The sequence below is a fragment of the Stegostoma tigrinum genome, chromosome 32 (genome assembly GCF_030684315.1).
Source record: "Stegostoma tigrinum isolate sSteTig4 chromosome 32, sSteTig4.hap1, whole genome shotgun sequence".
Classification (NCBI taxonomy): Eukaryota; Metazoa; Chordata; class Chondrichthyes; order Orectolobiformes; family Stegostomatidae; genus Stegostoma; species Stegostoma tigrinum.
In genome coordinates this window covers 33,236,831-33,261,840 of record NC_081385.1, presented here as the reverse complement: position 1 = coordinate 33,261,840, position 25,010 = coordinate 33,236,831, and the positions used below count along the sequence as shown (strand labels likewise).

At 43.5% G+C, this 25,010-nt stretch overlaps 1 protein-coding gene across 6 annotated transcripts in view; it reads right to left on the bottom strand.

Moving 5' to 3' along the window:
• Nucleotides 1-25,010, bottom strand: part of st3gal4 (ST3 beta-galactoside alpha-2,3-sialyltransferase 4) — a 111,983-nt gene that overhangs the window by 53,853 nt on the left and 33,120 nt on the right. The window contains exon 1 of one of the 6 annotated variants that reach the window (XM_048562328.2): nt 16,275-16,388. The exons of 4 other annotated variants lie outside the window; for them this stretch is intronic. The gene's annotated coding sequence lies outside the window, so the exon portion shown is untranslated. Of the gene's footprint in view, nt 1-2,961; nt 3,015-16,274; nt 16,389-25,010 lie in introns of those variants that run through there. One more of the 6 variants, XM_048562329.2, reaches the window with a different exon arrangement.

The following is a 25,010-nucleotide window of genomic DNA, read 5'->3' as shown; positions in this document are numbered from 1 at the left end:
CAGGATCAAAGACCAAAGTCCTACCAACTGAGAATGTTGGTCAATCCACGACTGACTGCACGATGGAACTGTAGCACCACCTGGAAAGTGGGAGTTGCTGCTGGTAGAGCTGGTCCCTGACCACTGGGAACATTGGAAGGAGGGGGGCTGTGACAGGGCGGGCGCTGCTGTGGGGGAGAGAAAGGTAGGAGAGTCAGCAGCAAGAGCAGGTGGGTGGCCATTCTCAATGCCCAGTCCCTACAGCAGGCAATAAGTGTATTTGAAGGAAGGTCCCTCCTCGGAGCCCACAAACAGCCTGCGCAGGTTTGCTTGATATGCAGCCCATGTGGCCAAACCTTTGCTCTGAGGCAGCCTAAGGCCCTTAAATTCAACATTAAATCAAGTGCTTCATACTGCCTCACAGATTGTTGGCAACATGCCATTTAGAGACATGCTCATGAAATCTTCATCACATCATGAATTGTAACCTGATGGTATAAAGGTGTCCGTTAAACTGGGGCCACTTTCAGTTCCTACTCTGAGGGAAACATGCAACAGTTTATAACCAAATAAAAATGTAAAACCACATTGCCCATGGCTAGTCCCTATATAATAAGAGCAAATATAATGAAAATCTCATCAGGTACATACCAACATACACACAGGAGCAACAGTAGGTCATTCTACTCCTGAGCTGCTCTGCTGATCTGAAATGTGACCTCAAATCCACATTCCCACCTACCCCTGTTAACCTCTCAACCCTTTCCTTAACAAGGATCTATCCGCCTCTGCCTTAAAAATATTCAAGGAATCTACTTCCATTGCCTTTCAGGAACAGAGTTCCACAGATTCTCAGGGAAAAAGAAATGTCTAATCCATGTTTTACAGAGGTGATGTCAATTTTTAAACAGTGATCCTTAATTCTAGATTCTCCCATAATAGGATTCTCATCCTACCAAAGCCCTTCAGGATCTTACATGTTTCATTCAAGTTTCTCCCGCCAAATCTTCTAAACGCTAGCAGATTCAAGCCTAACCTGTCCGACCCTCCTTCAGATGACAACCCACCCTTTCCAGGTATTAGTCTAGTGAACTTTCTCTGAATTACTCCCAATACATTTACATCATTCATTAAATAAGGTGCCTAATACAGAGCACAGTACTCCCATGCTGTCTCATCAGTGCCCTGTATGAAGCATACAGCCTTATTTTTGTAGTTAATTCCTCTTACAATAAATGATAGCATTTGATTGACTTTGCCAATTACTTGTTGTGCCTGCACGCTAATCTTTTGAGGTAGGGTTAGGGTCTTCAGTGCAGGAGGACATTCAATTTATTCTGCATCATCTGTTTTCAAGGATTTGTTAGATATAGCTCCTAGGGTTAAAGGGATCAGAAGGGAATGAGGACAATGAGGAAACAGACACTGAGTTGCATGACATGCCTCGATCATACTAAATGGTGCAGCAAGTTTGAAGGGCCAAATGGCCTATTCTATGTTTCTATCTCAAAATCTGCAATCTCTCACAACTTAGACATAGTGCTTCATTCTATCTTTCCCGCCAGAATGGGCCACATCACAAACTCCTGCATTATCCTCCATTTGCTTCAAACTTTTCTACAAACTTAAGCTACCAGCATCTTTTTGTAACCTCATCATTCAGTCATACAACACGGAAACAGACCCTTTGGTCCAACTAGTCTATCAAGAACTAGTCCTACCTGCCCTGCGCTTGTATCCCTCCGAACCTTTCCGATTCCTGAACTTATCCAAATATCCCCCTAGTTTTGACCTCCCCCACCTAGGGAAAAGGACTTTGTCACCTTATCCATGCCCCTCATGATTTTATAAAGCTCAATAAAGGTCACCCCCCCCCCAACCTCCTGTGCTCCAGTGAAAAAGTCCCGATCTTTGCCGTCTATTTTTATACCTCAAACCTTCCATTCCTGGCAACATTCTTCACAACATACTTTCCTACCTGTGTTTGTGTCATCCACAGATGTGGCCACCATACCATCCATCCCTTCATCTAGGTTATCTGCATAAATTGCAAAAAGTTGAGGTCGCAGCTCTGGTCCCTGTAGCATTCCATTTCTTACATCTTCTCAACCAGAAAAAGCCACAATTTAGAATTAGGATTAGAATTAGAATTAGAGATAACACAGTGTGAAGCTAGGGGAGCACAGCAGGCCAGGCAACATCACAACAGCAGGAATGTTGATGGTTCGGGTCAGGACCCTTCTTCAAAAATGCCCTAGTTCGGAAGAAAGGTCCCGATACAAAACGTCAGCTTTCCTATTCCTTTGATGCTGTCTGGCCTGCTGCGTTTCTCCAGCTCCACATTGTGTTATCTCCGACTCCAGCATCGGCAGCTCCTACTATCTCTGACAGGATTAGAATTAAGTTTCTATTGCCACTTGTACTCGAGGACAGGGATGCAGTAGTTTACACAAACTCCCTGCTTCCTGTTAACCGGCTGATTTTCTATCCATGCCAAAATTTCTACCTTCAAACACATTGAATACCCTGCAGAAGTCCATCCATACATCTGTGGTGACTCATGAGGGCAGATCAGAGCAGCACAGCCAATCAGAGTTCACTATAGCAGGGAGGGGATGCCCAGCCATCACTACAGGAGCAGGCCATCAAATTCCATCCAAGGAGTTTGGATGAGCCTATTATTCCCAGGTCAAGCACACGCTTTTCACTCTTTGCAAGTATCATTAACTTTCTAGACATTTCTTGCAGCTCTATGGTGAAGTGAGGATGGTTGATGTGCTATTACTACAAGCTCAGTGATAGGTAACTGTTACAGAACCAATACAACAAGCCCAACCAGCCCATGCCCACACACTCCATCACCAACTCTAACCACCTCCCCTATTATTTAGAACACCAGTTCATTTCAGATCCCCAATGTCATTGCATCATAAACTATCAAAGAAGCCAGGTAACTGAATAATTCTGGTTTAAGGAACAAACCTGTCTTTTCTTGTAAACTGTCCACATTCTGTCCAGCAGGCTATTATTGCCAGAGCCTCCAAATCGCACCAGTTCTCAAATCCCAATCTGTTTTCTCAGATGAGCTGAATAAGATATCTAACTTCTTTAAAAAACACACTTCAAACACACACGCCCGCCTACACATCAACAAATACTGATTAATGTGGGATTGTTACCACTTGATGAGATCATGCTGTTGCCTGGGTTTGATGGATGGGCTTGTAAATCATCACGTGGGGCTGTTGTGATTGGAAGATTTCATTGCAACTGTTTTTTTATTCTTCAAGACCTTTAATGAAAGGAGCTTTTCTATCTGTTATCAGTGCTTGTCCTGTATTCGGTGGAATGAAAGGAAGATAAGTTTCTCTCTGTCATGGGGTCTTTCAGAACTAGGCAGCTCATACAACACCATGTAACTCAACGTCACGAATCATCAATCCACTTTGATCACTCACTGCTCTCCAGCTCAGTAACGTGAACCCAATTCCCCGCACCTTACCCTTAACACAACCAAGGAAGTAACTGTGGCAAAGCTACAATCGGGCGCTTTGATACAATTTGGGGCCAGGACGGATCTCGAAATTTGCCCTCTGGTTATCATGATCAGCACGAGTGTAACAAAAATAAAGCCAGTAAAGACATGCAAAATAAATGACTTTTCTCTGAAGTTAACCGCATTTTGAAAAGTTGACACTTTACGGTCTTGTGATCAGTCATCCTTTTTTTCCCCCTTTGGAATTCATGGGAACACAAGAACCAAGTGAACACATCACTTGCTGCATATGACAGCTAAGGCCTCTGAATATCAAGGGCAATCAAAAGGAATGTGGAAAGTGTTATGGCAAGACAGAGTGGGATTCTAACAGAAGGCTAGAAATTCACATTCGAGGTGTAGTTAGTGCTTTTACAGCAAGACACCTAAAGAAGAGTAGGTTAAGTAACCAGAGATTATTAGGGGAATTGTTATAGAGGGAGAGCTTACGTCATGAATATACCAGATCTTTTTATTTTGCCAATCAAGATGGAAATGTTGGTGTTCTGGAGAAGGATGTGGAACAGGAGGAATAGGAGATAGCAAGGACTGCAGATGCTGGAAGTCAGAGTGAATAAAACGTGGAGCTGGAAGAGCACAGCAGGTCAGGCATCAGAGTCAATGTTTCGGACTATGACCCTTCATCAGGACTGGGGAGGGGGAAGGGAGCTCAGAAATAAATGGGACAAGTGGGGCTGCCAGAAGGTAGGTGGGATGATGATAGGTAGATGCAGGTAAGGGATTTTATTTGCTCCCAATATGGTCTCCTTGAAAATCAGAAAGACCAAACACAGGCTTGGGGATCGATTCACAGAGCATCTGCACTTGGTATGCTCCAATCAACAGCAACTTCTGGTTGCCAACCATTTCAACTACCCTCCCACTCCCTTGGCAACATGTCCATCCTGAGCTGCCCCAACTGTCAAAATGAGGCCATGTGTAAACTAGAGGAACAACTCCTGATATTCCTCCTCAGGAGCTTATAGTTAAATGACCTCAACATAGAGTTCACCAGCTTCAAAACCTCCCCAACCCCAGCGTCATCTCATGACCAGCCCTCCCTCTCATCCCCACCTTGTTGACTTGACACAACCTGTCCATATTCCCTCTCACCTATCTGCTCTACCCTTCCCACTGAGCAATCTCTACAACCCCCTACTTGCATCCACCCATCACCATCCCACCCACCTTCCCCGCCCCAACTCCCCCATTTATTTCTGAGCTCCCTGAGAGCAGACTATATAAGCTCTGAGTGTGAATCCTTGCTCCAAATAAACAACCTGTTCAATGCAACCAAAAAGAAACAATGGAAGCCCTTAGACCTTCAGACCAGGGCGAGACCATAGAATATGTTGGATAATTGTAGACCAGTTAATCAAACACCAGGTCAGTACATAAAGCTCAGGGATCCATGATTTGAGATATCATTGTAATTCAAAGTGAATTGTACCTAAGAGTCAAAGCAAATCATTGCTGGCTAAAAACACCAATTTTTGAATTGGCAACTGATTGGATAGTGTTGCCTATTGTTACAGACCAGGGTAGACCCCTTCAAAATATATTAAGGAGATAATCTACACCCTAATATTTTCTTATTTTAAGGCATGTATCAGGTGTTGTTTCCCAGATGCAACTCAATTAGTCAAACTGCTCGATGTTAAACAAAACAAATTTGTTTACACTATTATTAATATACAAAAGAACCAACTTAGAATAACTGTAATGGAAGACTTTAGAGTAAATAGATACCTTTACTATTACTAACCAACTGTTTCAATATAGTAACATGCCATAAACACACCCTTGGCAAAAGGCAAATTCAGAAAACAGACTGGGTCACGTGTGATCCAGCAGCCTAGAAAAAGAAACCCCAATTTTTGGCTTTAATCAATAGAGGGAAAAATAGCTTCCATTTCTTCAAGACCCCAATGGCAACTACTACTAAAAACTAAAACTCCCTGGTTCTGTGGTGGGAGCTTGTCCACACCCATTCAGGATGCTTTTATTGTTCCAACTTTTAAAAAATACTCAAGACTTCACAAGTTTTTATCTTCTCCGACTGCTCATTGCCTGTCCCCTAATCCCTCTCTCTAAAAGTATCTAGGACAAAACACACCTCTTAAAGTCGCAGACCCATTACACCACGTTCTGCCATTTTTTTCATTTATGTATTGCAAGAGGTTAGGTATGAAGGGATATAGAACAGGATGGATAGAAGGCACGCTGAAGAGAGTGAGGTAGAATGGTTTTCGTTCCATCTAGGGAAGAGTTGGAGTTGGAGTAACCAATGGGAAGATTTGGATCTACTTTCACACGCTGCATATCTTGATAATTTGGCTGTGACCCGAGGGGTCGCCCAACTACAATAAATTGGCAGGGCTGACACACTGAGGTAAATTACTAAAGAGTTCAGGAAGATGTGGGCAGTTTGAATCATTTATCAAAGAGGGTGGAGGTGCAGTTTAACGTGGAGAAGCGGTGGTGATATATTCTGGGCTAGAAGGCAAAGAAATGGGAAGGCAAAGAATAGTGAGAATGAACAGAAGAACAGTGGTGCTAATTCTAATTGCAAACAAAATCTTTAAAAAAACGACTATCGCCCTCCCTTGTGGAATTTATGAAAATGGGCACAGAGGACAAAACCAAATATAAATTTTATTTGCTACTTAATTTAGGTCACATTGACAGTAATGTCACATTTACAGTAAAACCACATGGTGTGAACAGCAGAGACACAAATGTACCAAACTCAAGCTCAAGACTTGGGATAAAATTGAGACAGAGCTTTTCTAGGAAACTGGGTAAACATTTCAAAAACCGAACAAAAGATTTCTAACGGCTAAACCATGCAGGTTTGGAGTGGGAAAGTTGAGTCACACTAAAGAAGCAGGAACTAGGCCTTCAAGATTAAATGAGATCAGAAGTAACACAGCATCAGGTTATAGTCCAACAGGTTTATTTGAAAACACAAGCTTTTGGAGCATCCCTCCTTTTCAGGAGTTAGTGACAGAAGTAGCATCACACACAGAATTCATGTCACACTTCAGGTGATCCCACCACACTACACACACACACCCATCCACCCTCTCCCATCCACGCACGCCCACCCTGCCACTCTCCCCTGCGGGCAGAGAAAATCCCAAAAGGACTATAGATCACAACCAACAATACACAGTACGCTGATAGACTCTGCTGTTGTACCTCTCACACACTCCTCAATCATATCATGCAGACACCAACTCTACAACAAAGGCCACTACCTTGAAATTGTGATAGAGACCATATTCTCAGCTCACGCTCAGGATCCAGCAGACCAGCTGCGAGACACTGCTCACCAGATGAGGCATCAGAACTACATGCACACCAATGTCGAGAAACTGGAGAAATCTGGCACCGTCATCATAGGTAACCAGGCCTCCCCTGGTACAACAGTTGAAACGGGTACCAATGCAGCGAAATCCATCATCAATTTGTCTGACCACACCCTTCGACTGGACAAACACAAAGTTCTCACCCAAGGGCTCAATTTCTGCTCCACCATCAAAATGGACCCCAAAGGTCTGCTGACAGACACAAAGCAATTCATCAGACAAATGGGGCTCTAGGAAGTCTTCCACAAACCCCAAGACATCAGCAGAAAACCCAATGAGACAACCAATGAACCACTTCAGGTGATCCCACCACACTACACACACACACACACACACACACATTGTCAGAGAGGTTCATGGTGCAGCGACCAAAGAAGACAGAGTCGAATTGGACCCTCCAGAAGGCTGCTGCCTTCTGCATATACAGCAGATTCATCAGCCATTCTCACAAGGTAGTGCAGAACATCACCCAGGTACAAGGCAATGCCAGCCGTGCTCTCAAGACCAATCACTACATTGTCATCAAACCAGCAGATAAAAAGGAAGAGCCATCATTGTACAGAATAGAATGGGCTACTGTGAGGAAGTGTACTGTCAGCTGGACAACTAGGAAACCCACATACAACTACCTGCCAATCCGACCATAGGACAAACCCATCAACTGGACAGACTTTTGATCCAGCCGTTCAGAGTACCCTAATGCTCCTTCATACCACGTAGGTAACTTCTGCCTTCCAAAGATACACAAAGCCAATACACCTGCATCAGGCAATGGGACCCTGTGTGAGAACCTCTCAGACTATGTCGAGGTCTTCTTGAAACCCATTGTAAAGGGAACCCCCAGCTTCTGTTGTGACACTACAGATTGTTTCTGGAAATCCAACCCCCACAGACCAGTCGAACCATGAACATTCCTTGTCACAATGGACGTTTTGGCAATCTACACCTGCATCCCTCATGACTGTGCAATCGCTGTGACAGCCTCAGTACTCAATATTACCAACTGACACCATCCTACAACTCATTCACTTCATCCTCAACCACAACGGCTTTGCCTTCAACAACCAGTTCTTCATCCAGACTCACCTAACAGCCGTTCGGACCAGATTTTCTCCCCAGTATGCCAACGTTTTCAGGCAAAGGTTTGAACAAAACTTCTTTGCTGCACAGAACCTCCAACCAACACTATACACCAAATACATTGACAACATTTTCTTCCTTTTGGACTCATGGTGAGGAATCACTGAAACAACTACATCGCGATACCAACAAGTTTCATCCCTGCATCAGGCTCACCATGGACTGCTCTTTCGAATCTGTCTCATTCTCGGACACACGTATCTCCATCAAGGACAGACACCTCTGTACCTCACTCTACCGCAAGCCCATAGATAACCTCACAATGCTGCATTTCTCTAGCTTCCACCTCAAACATATCGAAACAACCATCCCCTACAGACAAGCCCTGTGCACTCACAGGATCTGTTTGGATGAGGAGGAATGAGACAGACACCTGAAGGTGTTGAAGGATGCCCTCCTCAGAACAGGATACGATGCTCAACTCATCAGCTGCCAGTTCTGACGTGCCACAGTGAAAAACCATAATGATCTCCTCAGAAGACAGACACAGGATATGTCCAATAGGGTACCCGTCGTCGTCATCCAGTACTTCCTGGGTGCGGAGTAACTGCGCCATGTTCTTCGCAGCCTTCAACACATCAAAGACGATGAACATCATGCCATGATCTTTCTCATGCCTCCACTTCTCACCTTCAAAACAACCACCAAACCTTAAACAGACCACTGTTCACAGCAAACTACCCAGCCTTCAGGACAACATTGACCACAACACTACACAACCCTGCCATGGCAACCTCTGCAGGACATGTCAGATCATCGACACGGGCACTACCATCATACATGGGAGCACCACCCGCCCCGTGCACGGCAGACACTCATGTGACTTGGTCAGCACTGTCTGTCCGTCTCATACGCTGCAGGAAAGGATGCCCCGAGGCACGGTATATTGGTGAGACCATGCAGACACTATGACAACGGAAGAATAGACACCGTGCAACAATTGGGATGTTTCCTTCCAGTGGGGGAAACGCTTCAATGGTCAAGAACATTTGGTCTTGGTTCTTCGGGTAGATATCCTCCAAGGCAGCCTTTGAAATACACAAAAATGCAGAGTTGCTGAGCAGAGGATGGTAGCCAAGTTCTGTACCTTTGGTGACAGCCTAAAACGGGATCTTGGGATCATGTTACACAACAGGTGACCCCACTACACTGTTCTGTATCTGTAAAATCTTCCTTACTGTCCTGTCTTGACACCATCACCTTAATAAATTGTTATGATCTCTCTACATTTAATTAGTTTGTACAGTTTTGGATTACTTAATATTTCAGTTAGACCCTCGACATGCGACTGTTGTACCCATCATGCTATTCAGTCAAGTGAAAACGGAAAGAATTGCAGATGCTGTAAATCAGGAGCAAGAGTAGGCACTGCGGGGGGTAGGGGTGGTGCTCAGAGAGTCTGGCAGCATCTTGTGTCGAAAAATCAGTTAACATTTCGGGTCCGGTGACCCTTCCTCACAGATGTTGCTGGACTGCTGGACTTTTCCAGCAACTTTTGTTTTTGTTCCATGTTATTCCAGTCATTTGATCTGCCTTCAGCATCACCCTACTTTTAATTGTTTTGTAGCTATCTCTCCGCCTCATATAATCAGAGTATAGATCATCACTTTGGTTCTTATTCAGCTACTGACACTTTACTTTCACGGCCTCACATCCTTGGTCACCTGCAGAGACTTACTATTCAACACTCCACCCTTCATTGGTCTGTCCATAAATTCTGTGTACTTCCCTCACACTTCACCTGATGAGAGGCCCGTGCTCCAAACGCTTGTGATTTCAAATAAACCTGTTGGCCTATAATCTGGTGTTATGTGACTTCCGACTTTATCCACCCCAGTCCAACACCAGCGCCTCCACATCATGGTCATTGTGACTCAAGACATTTACACAGGGCGTTTTGACACACACACAACTGAATATACTCATGCAGACAGGGCAAAGTCTGCCTTGACATCTCTGACAATGAGAAGATAATACATTAATCCCATTTAGCTGTTATCTTAATCAATCACTCATTCATCAAATGGGATAGTCCACATCACCACAATCAAACTGATGAAGCTACATTCAGAGCATGTGTATAATAGAGTGAATAAAACTGTAACAAGCCAGGCGACTGGTCTAACTAAATATATATAAACCCTGTATCAATCCCTGCTTAGAGAGAGCAAGTCGAGAGAGCACAACAAGGGCTGACTGGATACTCGACTCTCTAGTGTATGTTAAATAAACTATTTGAATTCAAAACTGGGATTGATGGTTTTACTTGGTCCCCACTACTAAAAGTGAAATCTATGCCAGGAAAGGCCACAATGACATTTAAAGTAGAATTCAATTCCAAACTAAAATAATCCTTTAAACTAAAGCATTGAAATAAAATATTGTAATCTGATCAAACTCCGAAATGTAACAGCGCTTCTACCTTTTAATAGAGTTTGTTCAGATTTGAATAACAAAGTGCTTGACTGCGTTTACTGAGTCAAACAAAGCATAATACTAAAGTTAGCCAAATCAACACACAGAGATGGAAAAGAATTTGTTCTTTCTATGTCAGCTAAATTGACGAGTGTCAATCTGGAATTTGTGAATCAAATTTGTAGGTACTTGGACAGGACTCAGCCAAAGCGAAGGGTTAGGACAAGCCAAAATTGCGGGATGATGAGATCCAAGGCAGTAATGACAATTGCCACAATACAGTGGCTTCACAAGATGTGTTTTAGTTTCTTTAAGAGAGAGAAAGAGATTAGGGAACAGGTGATGAACAGATTATGAGATGAAGAACAACGTGCAAGGCGTTGGAGTACTTTTCAACCATTCAACAAATAAAACTCACTCCTCCTAACAACCACACTGGTGTGTGCGTGCTAGGGAGAGCAATCCCTCATGCATCGACACATCAAAAACTTTCTGTTTCTTCCTCTGAATCTGTCAGGGCAGACTTTGCCCTGTCTGCATGACTGTATTCAGTTGTGTGTGTGTTGAATGCCCTGTGTAAATGTCTGAGTCACAATGACCATGATGTGGAGGCGCTGGTGTTGGACTGGGGTGGACAAAGTCAGAAGTCACATGACACCAGATTATAGGCCAACAGGTTTATTTGAAATCACAAACTTTTGGAGCACGGGCCTCTCATCAGGTGAAGTGAGACAGAAGTGCACAGAACACAGAATCAGGCAGTAATCTTCAGCCTGTTACCAAGGCAAAAATACAAGACAAGCCAGTTATGAAAATAGCCTCAGCACAAGGTACACAGAGAGGAAAATAGGAATTGCTGGACCATCTTGTTCCCTGCTACCATCCTGGCAGTCACATTAAATTGCGAATAATGGATTCGATGACGAATAGGATCAAACTGTTGTAGTACATCGGCTGAACCCAGAGGCTAACACTCACTGGAACATTTTTTAAAACGGAAATTTCTAACAATAGCGCAGGAAGCACCAGGCAGGACAGAGATTAAACTGTTTGTGGAACATAGCAAACAGGAGCAGGAGTAGGCCATTTAGTACTTTAAGCCAACTCTCTGTCATTCATCTAGCTCACTGTTGTTTTTCTACCACAATGCTATTTTCCACATTCCTTCTTTTTACTCATTTATTCATTCACAGGAAATGGACATCGCTGGCTGGCCAGCATTTATTGCCAATCCCTAGTTGCCCTAAAGGTGGTATTGAGCTGCCTTCTTGAATGACTGCAGTCCACTTGGTGTAGAGAGACCCAGGATGTCCTTAGGGAGGGAATTCCGGGATTTTTACTCAGTGGCACTGAAGGAACAGCAATACATTTCCAAACCTGGATAGTGAGTTTCTAGGAAGGAAAGTTGGAAATGGTCATGTTTCCATCAACCTAGGGCCCTTGTCTTTCTAAATGATAGTTATCCTGCATTTGGAAGGTTTTGCCACGGGAGCTTTGCTTGCTGTTTTGTCGATGATACACAATGGGCTACTGACCGTCAGTGATGGAGACAGTGTTTGTAGAGGTAGTACTAATCAATAGGGTAACTTCAGGCTGGACAATGATAACCTTCAGAATGTTGATTGTGGAGACTTGATTAATCGTGATGCCATTGAAAGTCAATGATAACAGTTAGATTGTTTCTTATTGAAGATAGTCATTGCCTGCCATTTGAGTGGCACCAATGTGATCTGCAACTTGTCAGCATAAGGCTGGATTATCCAGGTCTTGTTGAATATGGATATGGGCTGCTCCAGTGTCTAATGAGTCAGGAATGGTGCTGAACATTGTGCACTAATGAACATCTCCACTTTTGATCTTATCATGGCCTGCACTGGAGGAGTGCGCTGAGCTGGGGCAGGTAGTGGGCAGCAAGTTCAAGGTGTTCATTAGCCTTCTGGGCACAAAAAATATTTTTCAATGCCAGAAATCCCAGAAATTCTGGCTCTAACTTTAAGGTGTTGTCTGGTTAATTCTAGAGAAAGCGTTTCATCCTGTACTCTGAACTTTATACATGATAGATCAGGTGTTTCCCTTTCCACAAGAGGTGACCTTATTGAAATGTACAAGACATTAAAAGGACTTGACGGGATGGACAAGGAGAGATGGTTTCCTCGGGGAGGAAGAGTTGAGGACCAGACAGCATCATCCCAGATTAAAAGGCGGCTGATTTAAGACAGAGGATATTGAATCTGTGGATTTTTTTGTGAACCACAGAGGGCTGCTCTGGCTGGCATTAATTAAATGCAAGGCTGGATACTGTTTTGTCATCAGTGAGGAAGTCAACGGTTATGGAATAAGACAGGAAAGTAAAGTTGAGGATTATCAGATCAGTCAAGATTTCATTAAATAATGGAGCAGACTCAATCGGCAAAATTGCCCATTTTTGCTTCTTTATCTTATCATCTGTGGGTCTATGTCAGCTAGAAAATTATCATGTCATTATAAAGTGAGAATAATATTCAAAATATTTTGTTAATGGGTTTAAATTCCACTCCTTACTGCAGTGAGACTTGAGCCCATTGTTCCCTAAAGCCTCAGCCTGGGCATCTACATTACTAATCCAGTGACATTACCACCACGGCTCCATCTCACCCTGTTAATATAAACCACGAACATCAGTGGTCACAGCTTTGATTCTCTTGAAAGGCTGCGTCCTACCATGTACCACTCTGAATTCATTACCCCTTCTGTCCTGAAACAATCTTGCTATCCATTTGGTCTATTTCCAAGTGGGAGTATGGCAGGGATCAGCACTTGAACTCTAGTTGTTCATCATGAAAATTAACAATGTGTATGAGGGGACTAAACGTAACGTCTCCAAGTTTGCAGGGTGGGAGGGTGAGTTATGAGGAGGAGGATGCAGAGATGCTTCAGTGTCATTTGGCCAGGGGAGTGAGTGGACAAATACATTAGATTAGATTAGATTCCCTACAGTGTGGAAACAGGCCCTTTGGCCCAACAAGTTAACACTACCCCTTGAAGCATCCCACCCAGACCCATACCCCTATAACCCACACACCCCTGAACACTACGGGCAATTTAGCATGGCCGATCCACCTAGCCTGCACATCTTTGGACTGTGGGAGGAAACCGGAGCACCAAGAGGAAACCCACACAGACACGGGGAGAATGTGCAAACTCCACACAGACAGTTGCCTGAGGCTGGAATCGAACCCGGGTCCCTGGCGCTGTGAGGCTGTGTTGCTAACCACTGAGCCACTGTGCCATCCTCATGGCATATGAAGGATAATGTAGAGAAATGTGACATTATCCACTTTGGTAGCAAAGGCAGAAGGTAGATTACTATCTGAATGGAAACAGATTGGATAAAGGGGGAGATGCAATGAGGCCTGAATGTCCTTGTACAATAATTGCTGAAAGAAAGCAAATAACATGGTAGCCTTTGCAGTACAGGAGTAAAAATGTCTTACCGTAATTGTACAGGGCCTTGGTGAGACACCTGGAGTAGTGTGTACAGTTTTGGTCTCTTTATCTTTGGAGGGAACACAAAGATTTACTAGACTGATTCTTGGGATGGCAGGACCAACATACAAAGCGGTTTATAAAATCATGAAGGGCATGGACAGGGTGAATAGCTAAAGGCACCAAAGCAAGAGGGGATAAGTTTAAGGTGAGAGGGGAAAGATTTAAAAGGGACCCAAGAGGCAACTTTTTTCACACAGCAGGTGATGCCTGTGTGGAATAAGCTGCCAGAGGACGTGGTGGAGGCTGGTACAATTCCAACATTTAGAAGGCATCTGGATGGATATATGAATAGGAAGGGTTTAGAGGGATATGGGCCAAATACTGGTAAATGGGACTGTATTAATTTAGGAAATCTGGTTGGCATGGACGAGTTGGACCAAAAGTTCTATTTCCATGCTGTACAGCTCCATGACTCTATGTATTCACTGGATTTTAGAAGAATTAGGGAAATTCTCATGGAAACCTATAAAATTCCAACAGGATTAGACAAACTAAACCAAGGAAGAATGTTCCTTAAGTCCAGGGTATCCAGAGCTAGGGGTCACAGGCTAAGGATAGGAGATAGGCCATTTAGGACTGAGATGAGGAGAAATTTCTTTACCCAGAGAGTAGGGTGCCTATGGAATTCTTGGCAACCAAAAGTAGTTTAGGCTAAAACATGGAACATTTTCAAGAATGAGTTAGATATAGTTCTAAGGGCTAAAGGGACCAAAGAATAGGAGAAAAAGCAGGAACAGGGGACTGAGTTTTATGATCAGCCATGATCATATTGAAAGGCAGACCAGCTTGAGGGGCTGAATAGCCCACATCCTATACATAGTGTCCGTGATTTAGACTTGTGCAATAGGTTGTAATAGATTAGATTAGATTAGATTAGATTCCCTACAGTGTGGAAACAGGCCCTTCAGCCCAACAAGTCCACACCGCCCCTTGAAGCATCCCACCCAGACCCATGCTCCTATAACCCACACACCCCTGAACACTACGGGCAATTTAGCATGGCCAATCCACCTAGCCTGCACATCTTTGGACGGTGGGAGGAAACCGGAGCACCAAGAGGAAACCCACACAGGCACGGGGAGAATGTGCAAACTCCACACAGACAGTCCCCCGAGGCTGGGTCCCTGGTGCTGTGAGGCTGCAGTGCTAACCACTGAGCCACCGTGCTGCCCCAATAGCCGGATCAAATGAGATTTAAAACACCGGGGAATGTTTTTTGCAACTGACAAAGAATTAATAAAACCTACCAGTTCAGTCTCAGGCTGAAAGTTTTTTCCTTGTGGGTAAAAAGAAATGTCAAGCCTGCTGACAAGTGTGATAAGGAAGATGTGCTTGGCTGAGACAAAAATAGTTTAACAGATAAGATGCTACAAACTGAGAGGAAAACGCAGATCAAATTGCGTGTTATGCATAACATTAAATTTATCTGCAAACAGAAAACAGCTTCAGCAGCTACAGAATATTAAAGGAATAGAATTGGAAGAGAATATGTACTTATAGAATTAATTTAGTAGGTATTAATATTAATATTTGAGCAAATAATTAGTAATTTAGTTAATGAAGTGAGTGAAGAATTACACAGGAAGGATAACAGAGTGTGGATTTGGAGGAACACAGCAGGCCAGGCAGCAGAGGAGCAGGAAAGCTACATTTCAGGTTGGGACCCTTCTTCACTTTTACTGTACGACATTAACTAAAAACCAAGGCCACAAGAGGGGCTAGAAAAATGTAAACTTTTTTTTATAATTGTCTCCTGAGAAAGGCAGTGCGGTATTCTCCCAAGATAGCTACTCCTTGTTCCCTGGGGTATTTGTCATTTCTACCACTACATGGTACTGGCTAAGGGCTGCTCGATGCCGTTTAGCAGCAAACGATCCTCTTCTTATCTTTGGTTTGATTTGGGCCTATCTAGTGATTAGTGTCAGAGGATACACCAACGTAGTTTATCTGCAAGAGAGGCACTGTTCATAGATACCAAGGGTTTTTTTGCATGATAGCAATTAGTACAAGAACATTAATTGTGAGGACCTTGAGGAGTTTGTACAGATGAACCTGCTCCCTCCAAAAGCTTAACTGTAACTCCCCTTCACTTCCCATGCTGGTTGTGGCTGGAGTAGAATAATACTGATTAGTGTAGTGTAATGGAGTCGTGTAACACAGATCTAGGCCCTTTAAGAACCTTATACAAAAGAGAGCTTAAGTATTTAACTCCCTAACCCACTGAAAAATCCAGAGAATGGGCATTTCTCTGATGCTCCAATCTCTGAAGTTTTCAAATTACGTGTTAACATAACAACAACTCTTACCTTAAAAAAAAACTCTTATATTTAACACACTGTAGACACCCTTCTCAAAGTCATTCACAGGAGCACTACCAGCAATGATCGACAGTGAACTTGATTAAGGATGAATGAACAATCAAAGAGGCAGATTTCAAGGAGAATCTGAAAGAAGGAAGATGATGTAGAAAGGCTTTATTGGAGGGAGTCAGAGCTTAAGGCCTTCGTACCAAAAGACACAGTTTCCATGGTATAGCATTTACAGCAAAGGATGGGACAGAAGCTTGACACTGGAAGCAGCAATGAAGCGTCTGGCCCATCAGGAACTGCTACTTATCTTTAATATTAATCCCTGTCACATTTGCTGCAATATAGCACTCGCTTCTCCTCACTTCACAAAAACTAACGTTTCCACTTTCTCATCTCTCTGTTTGACTTGTTATGGTTTTTGCAACTGGCGCAGTAAACAGAAAACACTGGACCCTTCTTCATTCTGCCACCTTAAGCCAATGACATTTCTCTGGAACTCATTACCTGAAAGCTGTTTCTCAGGGAAACCATTTATAATGGCATCTGCATAAATGGTGCTTTAAGTAGCACCATTTTATATCTGTATTCACACTTTATAATAAATGAACAAACAATTAATGAGCCTAACTGTAGTCCAATTCACATATTCTCTTCGACTTTTAAGTTCACTTCAAAGCTTATCCTAAAACAGCAAAGTGCTGGAGAAACTCAGCAGGTTTGCTACCTTCTGTGGAAAGGGAAATAGAGTCAACAGTGAGTCCAGGATAATTGTCCTTCAGAGCCATATTGGACTTGAAATGATGCTGAAACATTAACCATTCTGTAATGAAACCACTGCTGATTGTCAGGAAAGAACTCTAACATTCAGTATGACACGGTGTAGAGCTGGATGAACACAGCAGGCCAAGCAGCAGAGGAGCAGGAAAGCTGGCGTTTTGGGCCTAGATCCTTCTTAGATGCTCCAGCATGTGCAGTTCCCATTATCTCTCTAACATTCAGTATTGTACCTTAGAGGAGGAAACTGTCTGTGTCCTTTATCTGGTCTGGCCTACAAATACACAGCAATGAAGTTAACACTTAACTGCCCTCTGGGCAGTTAGGGATGGGCTATAAATGATAGTCTAGCTAGTAACTTCCGCATCTCAATGATTTTTAAAAGAAGGACCTGGATGTGCTTACACATACCACAGGAGCTCACTAGAGACAAAGGCCCTTTCAGGTAGACTCGTGTTCTTTTGAAGTTGGCCTGACATTGACTGTCCTACATCTCTGTAACAACAGTTTAAAAATTTAGATTGCTGGACGTTGGGGGTCCCTTAATAACTGAATTTTCCTCGAATTTACTGTACAACAATGGGATTATGTTTCGCATCTTTTACAGCAATATTCAACTTCCCTAGATTCCAGCATGGACGAATAAAGGGAAGGAACAGAAAACGCAAGAAGTCACAAATCCCATTGACCTAACAACAACAATTTTATCAGGTGTCAAACACACTCTATTATCAGAGAGCTGTTTTCAAAAATAAGTACTTATTCTTGGAAAGAACAGTGAACTAACCCTCAAATGAAGGTGGGTAAGGGGACAACAGTTAACTGGCTTCATGAGTGATCATCCCATCGCTACTGGCCAAAAGGTTCAGGCAATTGTCTGCCACAGCACAAGCAATCTGCCCCCTACAAATGTGACACAACAATATGGGCTCAGGCAGAGGGGAGGTCTCATCAAACAGCAATGTAGGCAGCTTGTAGGCAGCAGTTCTCATCAGGCAGCTCCCTTGAGAGCAGCCTTCATCCAGTATTGCTCGTTTCAGCAGAGGGAAGACAGACCAGAAGGACAGGAGGAAGGATTTGGGTGGACAGCATGATGCTGCTCCCAGCTCTTTAACAAATAATTCCATGCCAGCAGCAGTTGCATACTTTCTTTATCTAATTAAAGACTGCATCATATCTAAACCGCTCCTTTGTAGCAAACTCAATAAAAACCAGAAAATTACTCACAAATCATTACCTGCGATCACGAACACATTAAAAGTAAAAAGATATTGCAAAACCCTGTTGTAACCTTGGCTGTACCAAGTGTAACTTTTTCTTATCCAATTGATTCAAAGTGCCTGGGCTAAACTGTGAGGTCTTCTGTCTCACATGTCTCCACTTCAATTTTTTTTACAGAGTGGTTCACGTTTGAAATGAACTTCCAGAGGAAGTGGTGGATGCAGATACAGTTACAACATTTAAAAGGCACTTAGATGAGCACATAATAAAGAAATATTTGGAGGAGTATATACCCAGCACACTCAGATTGGACTAACTTAGTTTGGGATTATGGTCGACATGGACTGGTTGGACCAAAGGTCTGTTTCCACGCTGTATGACTCTGGGACTCCATGTCCTTGGTCTCTATCCAAAAATCAACTTTAAAGAGCGCAGACAGACAAAAACTGTGTCTATTATGACTACGTATAGGCAATGAATTATTTGTTGAATGCATTAATCTGTGGCCTCCAACTCCAGTCGTTGTGGTCTTTATTATTCAGATCCCTGTGATGTTATACACAAAGATTACAGTTACAGTACATCAAATTCAGTTACCCAAAAGTTAGCTCTGTCTGATGTGCTAGTAAGCCTGGGCAATGAGTGATAATGAAAGCATAATGGAATGTTGTATTTTATTGCCATATAAAAGTTAGGCATGGTTTTCTACAGTCGCTAGAAGTATTGGTAAACATGTCACGGTTCTGATATTTTTCCTCTGAAATCCAGCCCAGACCTCGCCTCAAAGATGCTGGTTTTGAGACATGCTGCCTCTAATATATTAACGTTTCTTAACTTTGCACATTTTCTGCATAAATCTCAGTCCCACTAATGTAACATTTTCTTAGTCACACTTTGATTTCTTCCTCCCCCAATCAATCTGTTCAGAGAGGTTACCTCGCAACTCTTGGAGCAGGTAGGACTTGAACCCAGGCGTCCTAGCCTTCCATCTATTATCTCCATCTATATTTCCCACTGCTTCAGAAAGGCAGCCGAAGACCCCTCCCACCCTAGTAATAATCTCTTCCAATCTCTCCCGTCAGATAGAGACATAAACACACATACCCAGAACATCACCTTCCCTGTTGTTATTAACTTCCGCATGGATCTCTCAAATTTCAAATTTAATGTTGATCTCGCTCTTTGGGGTCCTTTTCTGCAGCTGTAACATTGCATTCCTCGCGCTGCTCTCATACCCTAATGCACTTCGTACGGTATGACCTACCTGTACTGCATGCAAAACAATACTTTTCACTGTGCCTAGGTAAGTGACAACAATAAAAGCAAATTAAAAACCCACTTCACCTGGGCACGTTTGAAGTCCCACCTCATCCTCACATTCCCCTTCCCCAATTCCTGGTGTATTGCTAACTACACAACTTCACTTTCTAGCATCCCACTAGGTATATGGAATAAAAAGGAATAACCCTTTCGCATCGAGTACAGCTGCTGAGCATTTGTGAAAAAGGAGCTGTGTCACTGCAACACTCGATCACAGGGAACAGAAGCCTCAGTCTGTTGGGGTCTGTACAAGATGCAATCTCTTTCCATCCTCTGTATACAGCCATGTTGAATAAAACCTGTTGCTCCCTACACCTCAAGGTTGTGAACTCATTACCACAACGTACACATAAGATGTCCTGCAAGGTGCACAAACGCACCGTGTACAATTCTACTTCACCTTCTGCTTCATTTCATGCTTTAACAAATCTTCAATTCCTCCCATCAGCTGTGAAGGATTGTGACCCCTCCCCCCACCAGCGCCCTAACAACACTCTGGATCTTTCTTCCCCTTTTGATTCCCTCTGATCACATTCCCTTCTTCCAGTCTCTTTCCCAACCCACCCCCCACCCCACCATTGAAATTTCGCTAGCAACTCTAACCTTTTCTCCAACCCCGAATGATCAGTCCTCAACAAAGGCTTCAGCTTCAACTCCTGATGCCCTCTGTTTAGTAATTTACAGTTTGACACAACATTTCCTTCATTATTCACCTCCACAACCAGTTCTTTGATGAGGAGCTTCTTGGTCCCACCTCCACTGTCATGGAGGATCCTTTCACTCGTCTTCCAGGTTCTCCTTTCAATTGCATCCTTCTTTCTGGTCTCTTACTCTCCCAATCAGCAATTCTGATTGGCCATCTCAATATCCCTGTTGCCCTCATTCACTCTAACTTGCTGTCCTCTGAATTTACAGTACTATGTTTCTGACATCTTAGATCTCCTGTCTCTCTCACCGTCTGATCTGGGCATCCTACACTGTTCAACATGAACTCAAGAAGCTACATCTGACCTTTGCAAAGTCAACATGGGCTTCAATAATTTCAAATCAAAGCCTCTGCTCCTAGTTTGCTTTTTCCTGACTTCTGCCATTACACAGAATTTCCTTTTTATTCTATCTGTACTCACCCACCTCACATTCCCGCCGTGGTAAAAAGTAAAAGGTCATTGACCTGAAAGAAAAGAATTTCTCAGTTTTTCTCTCCAAATGGTGACAGCCAGAGCTGTTGTTCGTTTCCAAGAATTTTCTGCTTTTAAAACTCACTAATCTGCATTTTCAGTCCATCAACATCTCAGTTTTGCAATTCTCAAGTTTGTTTTCAAACCCCTCCAAATCCTCTCCCTCTCTCTGTAGCTCATGGCAACTGTCCAAAATTGCTGCATTTTTCCAATTCTTGTTTTTTGCTATTCCTCAAGATTTTCCACAGTAATAGGCAGCTATATCTCCAGTTGCTAGACCCTAAGCTCTGTAATTCATCACTGAGAACATCTAAACATCACACTCATCCTTTAGCGGATGCTCCTGTAAACCTCCCCCTCTGGTTAAACTTTTGCTCCTCTGCTGTATTGTAAAATTTTGCTAGAAAACCATTCCTGTGAAATGACTTGGGCTCCTTAACTAAAGTGCAAAGTCAAGATTATTGTTGGCATTTTTTGTACTTGGCTGTAAAGCACTTTGGGCCTTCCCAAGGCTGCAATATAAATGCAGGCCTTTCTTCCTTGACATGGATGGGTACAATTAAACTTGATTCTGGAAAACAAAGCAATCAAGTGTTCTGCAACAAGTTGGTGCGAGTCAAATGATCATAAAGGGACAAAAGGCTAACAAACACCAGCATGTTGAGATAATTTATACACAACAACCTCTCTGTCCCAATCGGAGAGAACAGTAAAGTTGTTGAGATTCCTCTGTTCAATTTGAGTTATTCAATAGCATGAAATACTAACATTTGAACCAAGAACATGATCCAGCAAAACGATTGGGCAAAAAAAAGCTTGAGGGAAGATATACAATCAATCTGATTTTAAAAAAAACTTACAGCACCCTGAGGTGGCATGAAGTTGGCACAATGTGACAGCCAGAACTAATCAAGTACAAAATATGGGCAAAGGTGTTTTCTGTTGGGCACTCAGGTGTGCAAAGTTGGCAGAACACAATGTTTCTCCAACAAATCATGCATAAAGGGGAAACTGTAATGTGGTTGGCAGGGAGACCGGAAAAATAAGCTGATGGAAGAATGAAGGAGAGTGCGCACACATGGCACGTTGAGCGTGGTTGATTTTTCTTGTGTGGTTTTTTTTAACGTGTATGTGGTTTTTATGTCCACACCAACGAGTTTGGGTTCGTTGAAACAGTGAAATTACAGGCAGGAGTTGGCCATTCAACACTTCAAGTCTGCTCTGCAATTCAATCTGATCATCCCTGTTTTCTCTTTCTCCCCATACTCTTTAATGCCTTTAGCCCTGAGGACACTGTCTAACTCCTTCATATAAAGATTCAATATTTTGACCTCCGCCACCTTCTGTGATAGAGAATTCCAAAGGCTCACCACCCTCTGGTTGAAAAAAAATTCTCCTCATCTCTGTTCTAAGTGGCCTACCCCACAGTGTAGACTCCTGGTCATCAGGAATATCCTTCCTAGGTTTACCCACTACAATGTTCAAAGAGAAGGCAGGTAAAGAATGGTCTTTTTTGTGTCTCTGATGATGATAATATTAAGTCTGAATGCACCAGCATTCAGAGATATACCAAGCCCTGACCTTACTGTTAAGTTATTGATAGACCATTCCATAAACTCTATCATCGAATATTAGTTGGTCTACTAAGGTTTTGGAGTAGATCTGTAGCTCGTGCCGTGGGTGTTGAAGTTGGTTGGCTCACTGAGCTGGTTTGTTGTTCTGCAGATGTTTCGTTACTGTGCTTAGTAACATCCTCAGTGCAGCCTTTGATGAAGCGTTGACGTTTTCCCGCCTGGTTTTTAAACTTTGGGGTCCGTTGTGATGGATTGCCTCACTTCCGTGTTTCCTCCGTAGTGGAATGTATATGGGGTCGAGTTCAATGTGTTTACTAATAGCATGCTTCGTGGAGTGCCATGCTTCTACCTGGTCTACTCCATGTTTCTTCCACCTACAATGTGCTATTTATGTCCGGTGAGGTGCAGCTCTGTGACATCATTGCAAAGTTTGTCCAGGGTCCTAAAACTCCTTCACAATAGGGTGGAAGATGTTTGCGGGCAAGTGTACTGTTAGGGGAAGATGTGGGGAAGGAAAGGGGCTTGTGCACGAGGATTCCTTCTCTTCAGATGCTTACCCAAATGCTTTGGCTCAATTTGCTTTCACCAGTCTCGGGCACTGCATTCCCAGGGCCAAACCCCTCCTTCGGTCAAAATGTTTTACTTCATCCTGCTGTCAGGTCCACTGTCATTCAGTTCGCTAATCTTCCAGTAACAGGAGCAGTTTCTCGCTATCCACACCAACAAAGCTCCTCATGACTTTGAAAATCTCCATCAAATTTCCACTTAATGTTCTCATCCCTAAAGTGAACGAGCTCAGTTTTCCCCAATCTATCCATGTAGCTAAAGTGCCTTAACACCTCATCTGACAAATCTAGCGCCTTCTGTCACATCCTTCCTAAGGCCCAGTGCCACAACTGGGCACCACACACCAATGTAGGCTGAAACATTACTACAGAAAGGGTCATCATAACCCATCAGCCTTTTTAACCAGTTTCTCAAATTGTCCTCCCCCATTCCCATGATTTGTGCACAAGTTTCAAAAACTTCCTCTCTCTGTGCCTGCACTCCTTTTAGAACTACGTTTTTCATTTTATTTTTCCTTTCCTCATTCCATTAAAAAGATCAGCATACATTTCTCTGGACAGGGAACAGGGAGGGAGGGGGTGAGCAGATCAGGCTGGAGGACAAGAGGTCAGGGTACACCCTCAGGACTGAAGGACTGTGTGTGGTGAGGGGAGAAAGCTGGACCAGTCCTGGGGTGGGGGGAGAAGCTCCTTAACTTCCTCTCCAACTGGTCCAATCCCACAACACCTCTTCGATACCACCGCAACTTACCCCCACCACCCACCTTCTATTGCCTCATCCTCAACACCAGCCACCCACCACGCACCCCCCCCCCCACCCACTCTTCTGCTGCCAGACCCCACTTCAATGCCACACCTGTCCAAAATACACTTTGTGTATGACACAACACGGAGGGCCTGGAACCCTGCACCGTGACAGCTGTTACCTTTTCTTTAAATCATCAGGGTATCCATGATACACAGGTAGGCCAGTTAGCTAGATGGCTGGTTTGCAATACAGACCGAAGCCAACAGTGTGGGTTCAAATCCAATACCAACTGAGGGCACCGTGGAAGTCCTGCCTTCTCAGCTTCATCTCTCACCAGAGACATGATGACTGTCATCTTAACCCACTACCAGTCATCTCGCTCTGATGAGAAAGCAGTCCTATTGTCCCCTGGCACTATAGTGATTATCACTAGCACAGCCCCAGGGCAGATGGGGATTTGACCCCAGACCTTGTAGTTCCTTAGAACCATAGAATCTTCAATTGAATCCTTACAGTGTGGAAACAGGCCCTTCGGCCCAACAAGTCCACACTGACCATCAGAGCATCTCACCCAGACCCATTTCCCAAACCCACCTAATCTAATATCCCTGGGCACTATGGGCAATTTAGCATGGCCAATCCACCTAGCCTGTACATCTTCAGACTGTGGGAGGAAACCCACGCAGACATGGGGAGAATGTGCAAATTGCACACAGATAGTCACCTGAGGCTGGAATCGAACCCAGGCCTCTGGCGCTGTGAGGCAGTAGTGCCGCCCTAGTTCAAATGTCTTTAAATGTGCGCTGGTGATGTGAATGACGTAGGGGTCTACTTGTATTTCTAGAACTACACACAGATTAGTAGTGAGGTACGAAGGTCTTGTATTGTGTAACTTAGTGAATCAATTCTAATAGAAGGGTTTACTTATTGGCTCCAAATTTCCTCTCCAACTGACTTTCAGGGCTACTCGATGGTAAATGTTTGCCATTGTAAACTAAGAATTAACAAAGATAGAAAACTACAATTGTCTTAGCCGGTGGGGAAAACAGTAGAATATCATTTGAGGCGTACCATCATCTTCTGGTATCCTCAGTATCTGAACCAGATTATCTACAGAAACATTCTATGGATATGTAGACAAGGGCTATTTCCCTACAGAGCCTTGGGGCAGTGGCTTCCCTTAAGGAGGAAAATCAGGAATTGAACATATTTCCAGTATGTGGGGATTACTAGATGGACAGCGAAGTGTACTGTGGCAGTGTCCCAACCTCCAGACCAGTAAGTCTGGGTTCAAGTCCCACCTGCCCCAGAGACTGTCTGAACGGTTTGTTTATGAATGACTGGGTGCATCA